Below are 12,117 nucleotides of genomic sequence, written 5' to 3' on the forward strand. Positions count from 1 at the left end.
CTAAACTGTTGAAATTGTCTCCACAAGTCCTCCTACCTCCTTCCTCATTATCTACACTTATCTATCCTTCACTTTCTTTCCTTCCTATGCTTTGCTCCTGTCTGAAGGGGAATTTAAAGTTGGAATTTGTTTGACTTCTAGTGAGTCATAATTATCATAAGAAAATCCCCTCTGATTTTCATTCTTTTAAATAAATATAGCACCACTTCAGTGGCAAACAAGGCTGTATCTTTCTTATACATGTCACAATGTTAATAATTTTTGGAGGTAGTGTTTCAGAAAATGCTTTCATTCCTTTAAACAAATGTTCAGATTAATGATACTAGAAAGTCAGAAATCTCTCTGAACCAGCCTTTGCAACTGTGTAAACCAATAGGTTGGTTTTATCTTTGGTATGTAATTATAATTGGTATTGTAGTTATCTCTTCTAAGACTCATACCCATACCCTACTTGCTATTCTTGAGAAATATAATGTTGATTATGCTGTTGCTAAAAATTTGTGAAATCAATTGTAAAAATCATGCCATTTCTTTGAAGAACACCAGTGGCATCACATTCCATAATCTGATCAGGTAAGTAAAAAAAAAAATCTTAGTGCTTATCAAGCTTACTTTATATTCCTAATAATTATAGACTACACAATCAGCTACTGTAGTAGACAGTTATCCAGCTGATATGTGCTGGATTTGATTTACAGGAGAAAGTAAATAATGCTTGTTTCCAGGCTGTTAATATAAACCACTGCACTTCTGGGAACCCAGTAGTTTATTGGATTTTTGACTGGCCTTTCACCTCTTGTATAATCTTTTATAATAGAAATCTCAACTGAATAAATTAAATTATTTCCAGTAAAAACCTTTAAAAGGCTCACAGTGAATGAAAATTGGTAAAATCATTGTATCTCTATTAGATAATCTGCCTAACAATAATGTTATACTTAGGCCTAAATGACATAGTGAAGGATCTACTATGTAGTTAGGGAGAGAGTGTAGAACATTAAAGCTGAACTTGGACTTTCACTCTCACTGGAGGTTTAAAATCTATGATTAAGGTATGATACAGTTTGCCTTTCATGCATTGTGCCTGTTTTTATTTCCCAAATGGCAGTGAAAGTTCAGAAGATTTGTTCTTCAATCAGAATGGATCTTCCTCTCTCTTTTTCTCTACTTTTGTGAACACTCCCATGTTTTTTATATTTTCAAATTATCTTATGTTTATTCCCATGATTTGAAAACTGAAATCTGGGATTATGGGAAACATTCACTAAAGGTCACTAGCAGTTATCATGCATGCTAATCTACTTTAGTGTCTATGATAAATAACACATAATGATGGTAACTTTCAAACCAGCGTGTGGGTGCACTTTAATGTGTTTGTGTCGGTGAGTGCTAAGATATGTGACCGTTTTATAACTAGAATACTAAACTCCTATAGCACTCTTATATGGGGAGGGAGTAGCGGCACAAACTGATATCAAACAAAATCGCTATTATCCCAAACATTTAAGACAGTGTACCAGTGTCAATACACGACATCATATTGGGTTTTATGATGAAAGACCTCATACAAGGCATACATTAGCAATGCTAATTAGCACAAAGTATACCAACAGTATAATCATGGGTCTGTGATATTACGTTCAACTTTTTTTCAGGATTTTTTTTATGCTCAAGTGAGTGCATGGCCCGTTTTAGACCCGTTTTTCATTATGCAAAATAGCACTTAGCTTAATGGAGTAGAGAAACGCCAAAGAACATGGTCGTGAGGTCATATCCAATGCCAAGCCCGACACGGACCGTGTTTCGGCTTCACAAGCCTTCTTCAAGGGCCGGAAATCTCTGTAAATACAAACAATATTTTGTGACAAAATTCTTAAAAATAATTACCGACTTTAAATCCCTGTGCAACATAGGTACTGACGTGACAGTGCGATAGTAGCATACTGAAGCTAGTAATGTTTCTCCTCTACCAGAGGGGCCGCTTTCGCGCTCTTTTTCAAGATGTGAAAGACCAATCAGATGTAAGATACACCCAGGAAATGACGTCAGCCATTGCTAGGTAATTCATAACAGTGAATACCATTCTATGGCTGCATTGAGACCGTCTGGGTGCATACAGTTCAGCTAAAAAATCCAACGTTGTTCATAAAAGTTAAGTATCGTCTGTGGATCCCCCCCTCTTTTTGTCAGTTGTATCCGATTGATGACACGCCACTTCAAATCACCAAAGAGATGCTGCATGTCTAAACAGTGTTGAACAATGGGGGCATTAATTTTGCCTGTATTCAGGCAACTCCGATGTTCGATGAGTCTCGTTCGGATTGGACATTTTGTTCTCCCCACGTAGAATTTGGTACAAGGACACACAATTAGGTATATAACGTGGGAGGTAGTGCAATCTGAATGAAACTGGGCTGTGTGGATCAAGCCAGCGTTATCAGTCCACGTGGTACCATCTAGGGATTGGGAGCACATTGTGCATTTGCCACAAGCCCAATGTCCAAGCAGTTTTTCAGATTGTATAGATAGATCTGTGTGGGTCCAGGAGTGAGTTAGTAGGTCCCGTAAATTCTTGCCCCTACTATAAGGAGCATCTTTAAAAACTTCATGAGTATGAAGTACGTACCAGTGGTTGCGTATAATTGCTGCAATCTCCTGGGATTTGGTAGAAAATCTAATTGTGCATACTAGTGGTGGATCTGACAGCATCCATGGATTCCAAAAGAAGCCATTCCCGCTCGGCGTTGGTGGCCCGTTTTAGAGCCCTTTTTATGACTGAGGTAGGGTAACCCCGATGCAGTAATCTGGACGCTAAGGATTGGGCTTGTCACATATCCTTAGCACCCAATTTTAAGTGGGTGTGCATTAGAGATGTGAATCGTGTGATCGATCATCTTAACGATCGATTTCAGCTGGGGGGGAGGGAATCGGATCGTCGCAGTTTTGTTTTTTTAAATATCGTGTAAATCATAAATCGGGTGAGGGCGGGAAAACCGGCACACTAAAACAACCCTAAAACCCACCCCGACCCTTTAAAATAAATCCCCCACCCTCCTGAACACCCCCCAAAATGTCTTAAATTACCTGGGGTCCAGTGGGGGGGGTCCCGGTGTGATCTTCCACTCTCGGTCCATGGGTGTAAATCGTGTTGCTGTCCCGGACCCCCGCTGAACCCACAGGGACTTTTAGCCAGCTTGGGGGGGCCTCCTGACCCCCACAAGACTTGCCAAAAGTCCAGCGGGGGTCCGGGAACGACCTCCTGCACTCGAATCGTGTGGCCGTACGGCCGGCGCCATTTTGCAATACGGCAATATGGCAATATGGCTGGCGCCATTTTGCAAAATGGCGCCGGCCGTACGGCAACACGATTCGAGTGCAGGAGGTCGTTCCCGGACCCCCGCTGGACTTTTGGCAAGTCTTGTGGGGGTCAGGAGGCCCCCCCAAGCTGGGCAAAAGTCCCTGGGGGTCCAGCGGGGGTCCGGGAGCGATCTCCTACGCTCGTGACATCGGGGGACAGGAACCAAAATGGCGCCGGCGCTACCTTTGCCCTGTCATACGCACCCGTGGCCCGAGAGTGGAAGATCACACCGGGACTTTTGTTCGCGCGTACTTTGTTCGCGCAACCGGCGCAAGCGAAAATCTGGGGTTGGCGCATGCAAGGCTGTGCAAAATCGGCAGCCTGCATGTGCCGAGCCACGCAGCATGCCTCCGTTCCCTCCAAGGCCACTCTGAAATTGGAGTGGCCTCGGAAGGAACTTTTTTTTTGTCCCCCCCCCACCTTTCCCCACCTTTCCCTCCCTTGCCCTATCTAACCTACCCCCAGCCCTAACTAAATCCCCCTCCCCTACCTTATTTCATTGAGTTACGCCTGCCTCTGGCAGATGTAACTTGCGCGCATTGCCTGCTCCCTGCCCCAGCGCAGGCCGCTGTGCCGGAGCACTCGGCCCCGCCTCCGGACTGCCGTCATGCCTCTGGACACGCCTTGAATGTCACGCCACCCCCGACATGCCCACCGACATGACCCCAACACGCCCCCCAAGCAAAGCCCCTGGGCTTACGTGCGTCCCGGAGCTTTGTGCGCGCCAGAGGCCTATGCAAAATAGGCGCACCGGCACGCAAGTGCCCTTTGCGCGTAAATCCGGCAGGATTTACGTGCGCAGGGCTTTTAAAATCTACCCCATTGTTTTCTTTTTCTAGTTCATTAAAGCCCAATTTTCAATAATCTGAGTAATTCTCCAAAAGCGCAAGAATGGTCCCATGGAGCTTTATTCTAGTATTTTATAAACTGTGTGGCAGGAGAGGCACAGTTTATAAAATACTGTGTAATTTTGAGCCAGAAGAACACACATATATTTGCAATGCAGGAAAATGCAAATTTTCTCTACACAATCTATAAGACAATGTGCATATATGTGCAGACATAGGGGAAGATTTTAAAAGAAGTGTGCACAGCCTACATGTGCACACGCTACCCGGTTCATGCACATGTACGCCCAATTTTAAAACATGCGCGCGAAACTCGGCCAGAGTCGGGCAAGATTCAATAAAAGTCATTTTTACCGATCCTTCTCTTTGTGTTTATAGCTGCTAGCTCTCTCAATCATACATTTGAGGATTTACACTTTACTGCTTTGGAACAAATGAAGGTCGATAATCGAGGTGGTGATTATAATTTACTTTTGTTACAAGCAGAGCAGAGGTGGATATTTTGTTTGCATACTGTTCATCCATTGGGACTGAATAAAGGAATTGATTGTTCAGTGCATATGTGAAGTTCCTTTGACTGGTTGATGTGAGCCAGACAAGTTTATTTAAGAAGACAGTGAGATTGAGAACTATCAAACTTCTTGCTTTCCAGGGTTCAGCAAGAACCCTGATTGGTTGATGCGTACATGAAGTCTTTTGTATTGGTTGGATGGGAGGCACCCACGTAGGTTTAAAAGCTGACACATCAGGGGCAGAGTTAGAGTGTGTCTGCCATATTTTGGGATGTTATATGAGCCAATTGGGTCGACTTTATAGGTATGTTTCCACTGGTTAGCTAGTTTTAACTTGTATATTTTTAGTTAGGTTTTATTATTGATATTATATTTTATTCTGTGCTCTTTTTTAGATTGCTATAATTCCCTTAAAGAAGGCACGTGGGTGTCAATACATTTTCAATGTTGGGATAGCATTTAAGCAAGCTAGCATAAGTAGCATAAGAGTGGAATGCCCATTAATAAGCTAAGTTAATTTTTTAGTAATATAAAAAGAACAGTAAATAGTGGAAAGTTTGTTAACAAGTTGAATAAATAAGGCCGGATTTTAAAAGTCCTACAAGTGTAAATCCAGAGGATTTTATAAGCCCGGTAACGTGCATAAAGCCCCAGGGCTTTACAAAAGGGGCAGTCCCGTGGCAGGGCAGGGACAGGGCGGGGCAGTCTGGGGGCGGTCTGGGGTCAGGGCCAGAGGCCTCCGGCACTGTGGCCATTTGCTGATTTGCGGATTTCCAGTGGCGAGGACACACTTCCATTTCCCGACGTCACGACTCTTCGTTTGCCTCCACAGTCGTCTCTGTCTACAGTGCCAAGGGTCAGCTGGTCACATCTTCTGTTCTTGCCTCGCCTCCCGACGGGAGAACCTACGGATCTTCTCCAAAGGTATACCATCCTTCCGTCAACCCAAGGGTTTACAAGCCTGAGCATAACAAGAATCTAGCTAGCCACTAAAATATGCTCAATGGGTGAAAAAAATTACTTACAAGGTTTGGCAGAAAATATGGCTATAGTGCGTCATTTTGGCTTCTATTATGGCCCCAGCATACCAGCTTGAAGGAGGGAGCATTGCTCCTGAAATTATGTCATGGAAAGGTCCAGCAGCTGCCATTCATTCAATCACTCAGGAAATGAAGGAAATCAGATAAAGATGGTATAATGGCAGAAACCTATATGACCACAAGGGCAACATTCCAGAGGAATTTAAGAGGCCCTTGTTCATTGCTTATAAATGATAAAAATTCTGGACTACATTATTTCAGTAATGGAATTGTTAAATAAAAATAGTAGGAGACATAACCAAATCACTTGTTCTATCAAAATGCATTAGATGTACATGATTATGAATGACCAGTGGACTCTCCTATTTCATATTCTTTTGTGCTGTCTTTCATTAAGTAGGATATTGCATGTCGATACTTTCTCTCCCTCCATCAGTGTCTCATCTTCCACCAGTCCATCCCCACCAGTGCTCTCTCTCTTTCCCTCCACCAGTCTCTTTCTTACCAGTTTCTTTCTCTCCACCAGTTTATCCTGGTCATTCTCTTTCTCTCCCTCCACCAGTCCATCTCCACCAGTGGCTTCAGATCCAGCTGTGTGGCTGCCTGTAATTTCACTATGTAAGTTATTGAGTATAATTACTAGCTTGCACATTTACTGCTGTGCTTTGCAAATATATGTATTCCATTTATATCAGTAAGCAATTCATGTTTTACATATTATGAACGAGTTTATTATTATATTAATATGTTTCTATATGGCATATAACTGCAGGTATAAATGAAAGAGAAGCATCAAGCATGTGGGGGTCCTGAAAATTTTGCAAGGCTGAAAAAGGGTCCACGCTCCCAAAAAGATTGGGAACCCCTGATATACATGAAAGAGATTGCATTATGCTTCCACGGGATAATTCACTTGCTAAATGAAGGTTGAATCTGGTAATGGTGTGGTACCCTCCACAGATTACAAGTCTTTCAAACATTTCCCTACCTCTAATCTTCTTTTTGAATAATTATTTCTCTAATGTGCAGAATATAGATGTGAGTAAAGGATGATAAACAAGTTATAATGGAAATTAAGCATATGCAAGGGCCAAATTTTAGAGTTTTTATTTTCAGGATTCAATTTGTTTAATGCTTATTTTGGTTTAGTTAATTTTTGTGAAACAAAATAATCATTAACTGAAAAAAAAAAAAGAAACTCCCTCTTACCCCTTCTATATCATTGGCCCAAGGGTAAAAGAAAAGGAGCAATACCTAATTATTCCAGTCCTGTCAGTTCTGTTTTAAAAATTGGCGCAGCTCTCAGGCCAGATGGCACCATATTGTTTTATGGCTGTAAAGTAATATGGCCATAAAGCAATACACATAAAACAAGCTTTAAGGCTGTAAAGTTTGTTTTATGGCTATATTGCTTTAGAACCATAATATATTATGGCCATAAATTACAGAGCACCAGCCAGCCCTGAGACCAGGGCAATTTTTAAAGGAGAACCAGTGAGGCAGAAGCAGGTCGGGGCTCACTTATGCCCCTTTCTCTCCTTGGGCCAGTGCTACAGAAGGGGTAGAGAAGGGTGTGGGGGCATTTCTTTTTTAATTTCTCAGCAAATGAAAAACCTGAAAATATGTGGTTTTATTGGAGTGCAAGTGATTTGTTTAGTTTGAAAGAATCCAATCAGAAAATGGGCATTTTCAGTTCAGATTGCACATTCATTTCAAATGAATACATACCCCTTTCAAACAAATGCACATTCCTAATGCAAACTGGAGCCTCAGAATAATGGAATTCAGAGACGTGATGGTGAATGGAATGATCCTCTGTTTAAGTGCAATGAACCTAATAAGAAACTAAGGACAGATATCACCTTATGCGTGACTATTTCCTAACACATGTATAACAGTCTATATTACTTCTTTTAATTATAAATATGATTTCATAACAAAAATGAAAGTACATTTTTCTTTAATGCATCCTGTGTCTCAGAATCCGATTAAGTACAGCATATCTCAATGAGGCAGTATGGTGACTGAACTATGGGCAGGCATTTTGGTTTTCTTCCTCTTCATTTGAAACCGACAGCAGTAGAAACATGCTCAGATGGCTTTACTTGCCCAGTTCCAAATTAAATCATGAAATTGTCTCTGCATATCTGAAAAGTTATAATAAAGATTATGTACATTGTCATGAAGTTGATAATATATGATTCAGAGTAGGGTGAGTTAAAATGCCATTTGAAATGTTTTTTCCCTCCTTTGCAAGCCCTCTAACTTGCATTTTATAACACAAGTTGCAATAAAAATTACTCACAAAATAAGACAAATATCTGCAGGAAATGTATACTACTAATTTTGGATACATTGATATTGTGCCTATAGTTTTCTAGTGACTATGGTCAGAATATTTATATTTACACCATCTAAATAGACAAACCTTACCCTTTTAATTTTATGTTTTAGTTTGCTTCTGTTTTCCTCACATTTTGTGAAGATAATCCCTTTTAGATTCAAAGCATGCTGTTTACTCATCTCTGATGAGTTTGCATAAGCAGTTGAGTGCTGAGCCCTCATATATGTCAAATATGTTGCGATCAATGAAACCATTGATCTCACTAATGCCACTTTATCTGGAACAGCAGGTCATCAGCCTTGCTTCTGATTCACAGCTGCTTAATTTTAAAAGCTTTGCTTTAATAGCAGTTTCTTTGAAATTAAGCAGATGAGGTATAGACTGCAGTGCCACTGCAGGAATAGAGTAGTTCCTCAAATGATGAGGAAATGGTTTGAACTTAATGGTTGAGGCTACATTTCTGCCAAATTTGGCATGGAAATATGAAAATTGCATGAAAATATTACTTGTTATTCATACGGCCTAGGCAACTTCCACTTGAATTGCTGTGGGCAAAAACACTCCATGTTTCCTTTTGAAAATTGCTGATAGCATTCTGAAGCCTAACAGTTAAATATAGAGAGAGGAGTTTTCAAGACCATTTACCAGGATAAATAGTGATTTATTCAGATAAAATGACCTGGCTGAACACTGCAGTTAAGATTCATCCAATTTAGGTATATGTATGCACAATATCCCCTATTTAACCCAATACCCACTCCCTCCTCCTCGTTATTTTGAATCACCAATCATGGACTGGAATGTGAGTGCCCAGTGGGCCACTTCTGGTAAGCAGAATGAACTGACTGGTAATTGTGATGACAAGCCATGATGGTTGAACATATTATAATCTTGTTGCTCTTGAAGAATTCTTTCGAAACATGGACCGTGTTGAGTGATATTTTAAAGCTTTGAAAGGGACTACCAAACCACTAGTCAAGACAAGTGAAATTTTATTTGCATATACAAAATGGAAAAAGAAAAAATGGAAAATAACTTTGGTCTATTTTATATGTGAGGAGGGAGATGATGATGATGAGCTTAACCTCATGTTGGCAATATTTTATGATTTACCGTAATTCCCCTCATATATACATTTTTTCTATACATTGATCATAGTTATTAGTGATTTTAGGAATAATTTAATGTGCTGAGCAAACAGGTGCAGGCAGGGTCTAACTAGTAACTATAATTGCCTCTCTGTCTAGCTGCCATGCCTCAGAGGTACCCCTTTGGGTGTTTGCTGATACTTTGCCTTGCTTTCCTGTCCCAGATATACAACCATGGGGGGTCTTGCTGACACTGTCTAGCTGCCATAACCCAGATGTACCACCTTGGGGGAAATTGCTGCCAATTTACCTAGCTTCTCTTCTCTAGATGTACCACCTTGGGGGTCTTTCTGACACTCTATATACCTGCCAAGCTCTGGATGCACAACTTTGGGGGCCTTTCTTCACCCTCCAGCCCTCAATCATCTAGTTGCCTAAACAAAGGGCCTTTTTCAGCAACATTTTGCAAACCTCCTGAGGACCAATCTGGTTCCTAGGTTGAATGGCTGTGTCCCGGTCTGAGGCTGCTTCATTTTAAACCATTCTGTGGCCTCATCGGCAGGGCACATACTCTGATACTGAAGACAGACAATTTACATACACAGACTATAGAAAACTCTCAAGCACCGGAAAGTTTATGTGATGCTCATTTAGCAGAACAACTTTGAGCATTGAACAGTTTCTCAGATGACATTTGACCTGTGCAAATGTGCTAAGGTAACTTTACTTAAAGGAACATTAAGCAAAACTGAAAATGTGTCCCTGATTAAAGATTGTAATATAAAGGAACTGGAGCAAGAAGATGTATAGAAATAACTAGGAGTAGAGGAAGGTGGAAAAATTTGGCATTAAGTACTGATAGAAAAGATCTCAACTTGCAATTCCTGCACTATGATACAGTTTTGGAATAGTAAACTGACCCTATAAATATCTTGAAGCATTAGATATAAAAACAAGAAAGTTCCTCCATGCCCATCAGGTAATCTATAAGAACCAGTGTATGCTAAGACTATATATCCCTAGAGCTGAAGGTGATATGGTTCTTATTAAAATTGATTACACAATCAGAGCTACCATAATAGGCTTTCAGGCATAATTAATGGCATCAATGGACCCAAATACTCAAATCATGCTGAAGTACAAAAGTAAGCAAGCAACATCGGTCTCAGTCCTTAATCTTGGACAATCATTCCAGTGAATAGAGGGAATGACTGAAAATCCACCAGCACATGAAGGGAAAGAAGCTACAAACAGGGTCAGCGGAAGCACTAGGTGAGCTAGGCCTGGGCCTAGGGGGCGCGAGCCATGTGTGGCTGAAAACAGTGGTGGCAAAGAGGAGTGGAGATTCAAATCCCTACTCCTCTTTGCTGCCATCATTCATGGCCCCAGCGAGCAGCAGCGACAAAGAGGAGTGGGGATTCAAATCTCCACTCCTCTTTGCCGCCATCACCATTTGCGAGAGGTAGGAGTTGGGGCTGCGACTGGGGGGTTGGGGGAGGTGTGTCAGCACGACTGGGGGGGGGGGTTGGCATGACTCCAGGGGGCGTGGCAAAAGGCAGAAGGTGCCTAGGGCATCTAATCCCCTTGCATTGGCCCTGGCTACAGAACTAGCTAAACAAGCAAAAAAAAACTCTTTAAAGAATCAAATCAGCAAACAAGGAAGGATAAATAGCAGAAGCAGAAATACAGTATAGAGAGTAGAGATGTGAATCGTGTCCTCGATCGTCTTAACGATCGATTTCGGCTGGGAGGGGGAGGGAATCGTATTGTTGCCGTTTGGGGGGGTAAAATATCGTGAAAAATCGTGAAAAATCGTGAAAAATCGAAAAAACGTAAAATTGCAAAACCGGCACATTAAAACCCCCTAAAACCCACCCCCGACCCTTTAAATTAAATCCCCCACCCTCCCGAACCGCCCCCCAAATGACTTAAATAACCTGCGGGTCCAGCGGCGGTCCGGAACGGCAGCGGTCCGGAACGGGCTCCTGCTACTAAATCTTGTTGTCTTCAGCCGGCGCCATTTTCCAAATGGTGCCGAAAAATGGTGGCGGCCATAGACGAACACGATTGGACGGCAGGAGGTCCTTCCGGACCCCCGCTGGACTTTTGGCAAGTCTTGTGGGGGTCAGGAGGCCCCCCCCAAGCTGGCCAAAAGTTCCTGGAGGTCCAGCGGGGGTCAGGGAGCGATTTCCCGCCGCGAATCGTTTTCGTACGGAAAATGGCGCCGGCAGGAGATCGACTGCAGGATGTCGTTCAGCGAGGCGCCGGAACCCTCGCTGAACGACCTCCTGCAGTCGATCTCCTGCCGGCGCCATTTTCCGTACGAAAACGATTCGCGGAGGGAAATCGCTCCCTGACCCCCGCTGGACCTCCAGGAACTTTTGGCCAGCTTGGGGGGGCCTCCTGACCCCCACAAGACTTGCCAAAAGTCCAGCGGGGGTCCGGAAGGACCTCCTGCCGTCCAATCGTGTTCGTCTATGGCCGCCGCCATTTTTCGGCGCCATTTGGAAAATTGCGCCGGCTGAAGACAACAAGATTCAGTAGCAGGAGCCCGTTCCGGACCGCTGCCGTTCCGGACCGCCGCTGGACCCGCAGGTTATTTAAGTCATTTGGGGGGGGGGTTCGGGAGGGTGGGGGATTTAATTTAAAGGGTCGGGGGTGGGTTTTAGGGGGTTTTAGTGTGCCGGCTCACGATTCTAACGATTTATAACGATAAATCGTTAGAATCTCTATTGTATTGTGTTCCATAACGGTTTAAGACAATATTAAAATTATCGGACGATAATTTTAATCGTCCTAAAACGATTCACATCCCTAATAGAGAGCATGCCAGAAACCACACACGGATCAAGATTTGACACAGCAGTAGTTAAGGAGAGCAGAACACAAATCTATAGATGAGAGATTGATAAATGCAGCAAGAAGAG

Source organism: Rhinatrema bivittatum, chromosome 6, assembly GCF_901001135.1.
Source record: "Rhinatrema bivittatum chromosome 6, aRhiBiv1.1, whole genome shotgun sequence".
In the NCBI taxonomy this organism is placed as follows: domain Eukaryota; kingdom Metazoa; phylum Chordata; class Amphibia; order Gymnophiona; family Rhinatrematidae; genus Rhinatrema; species Rhinatrema bivittatum.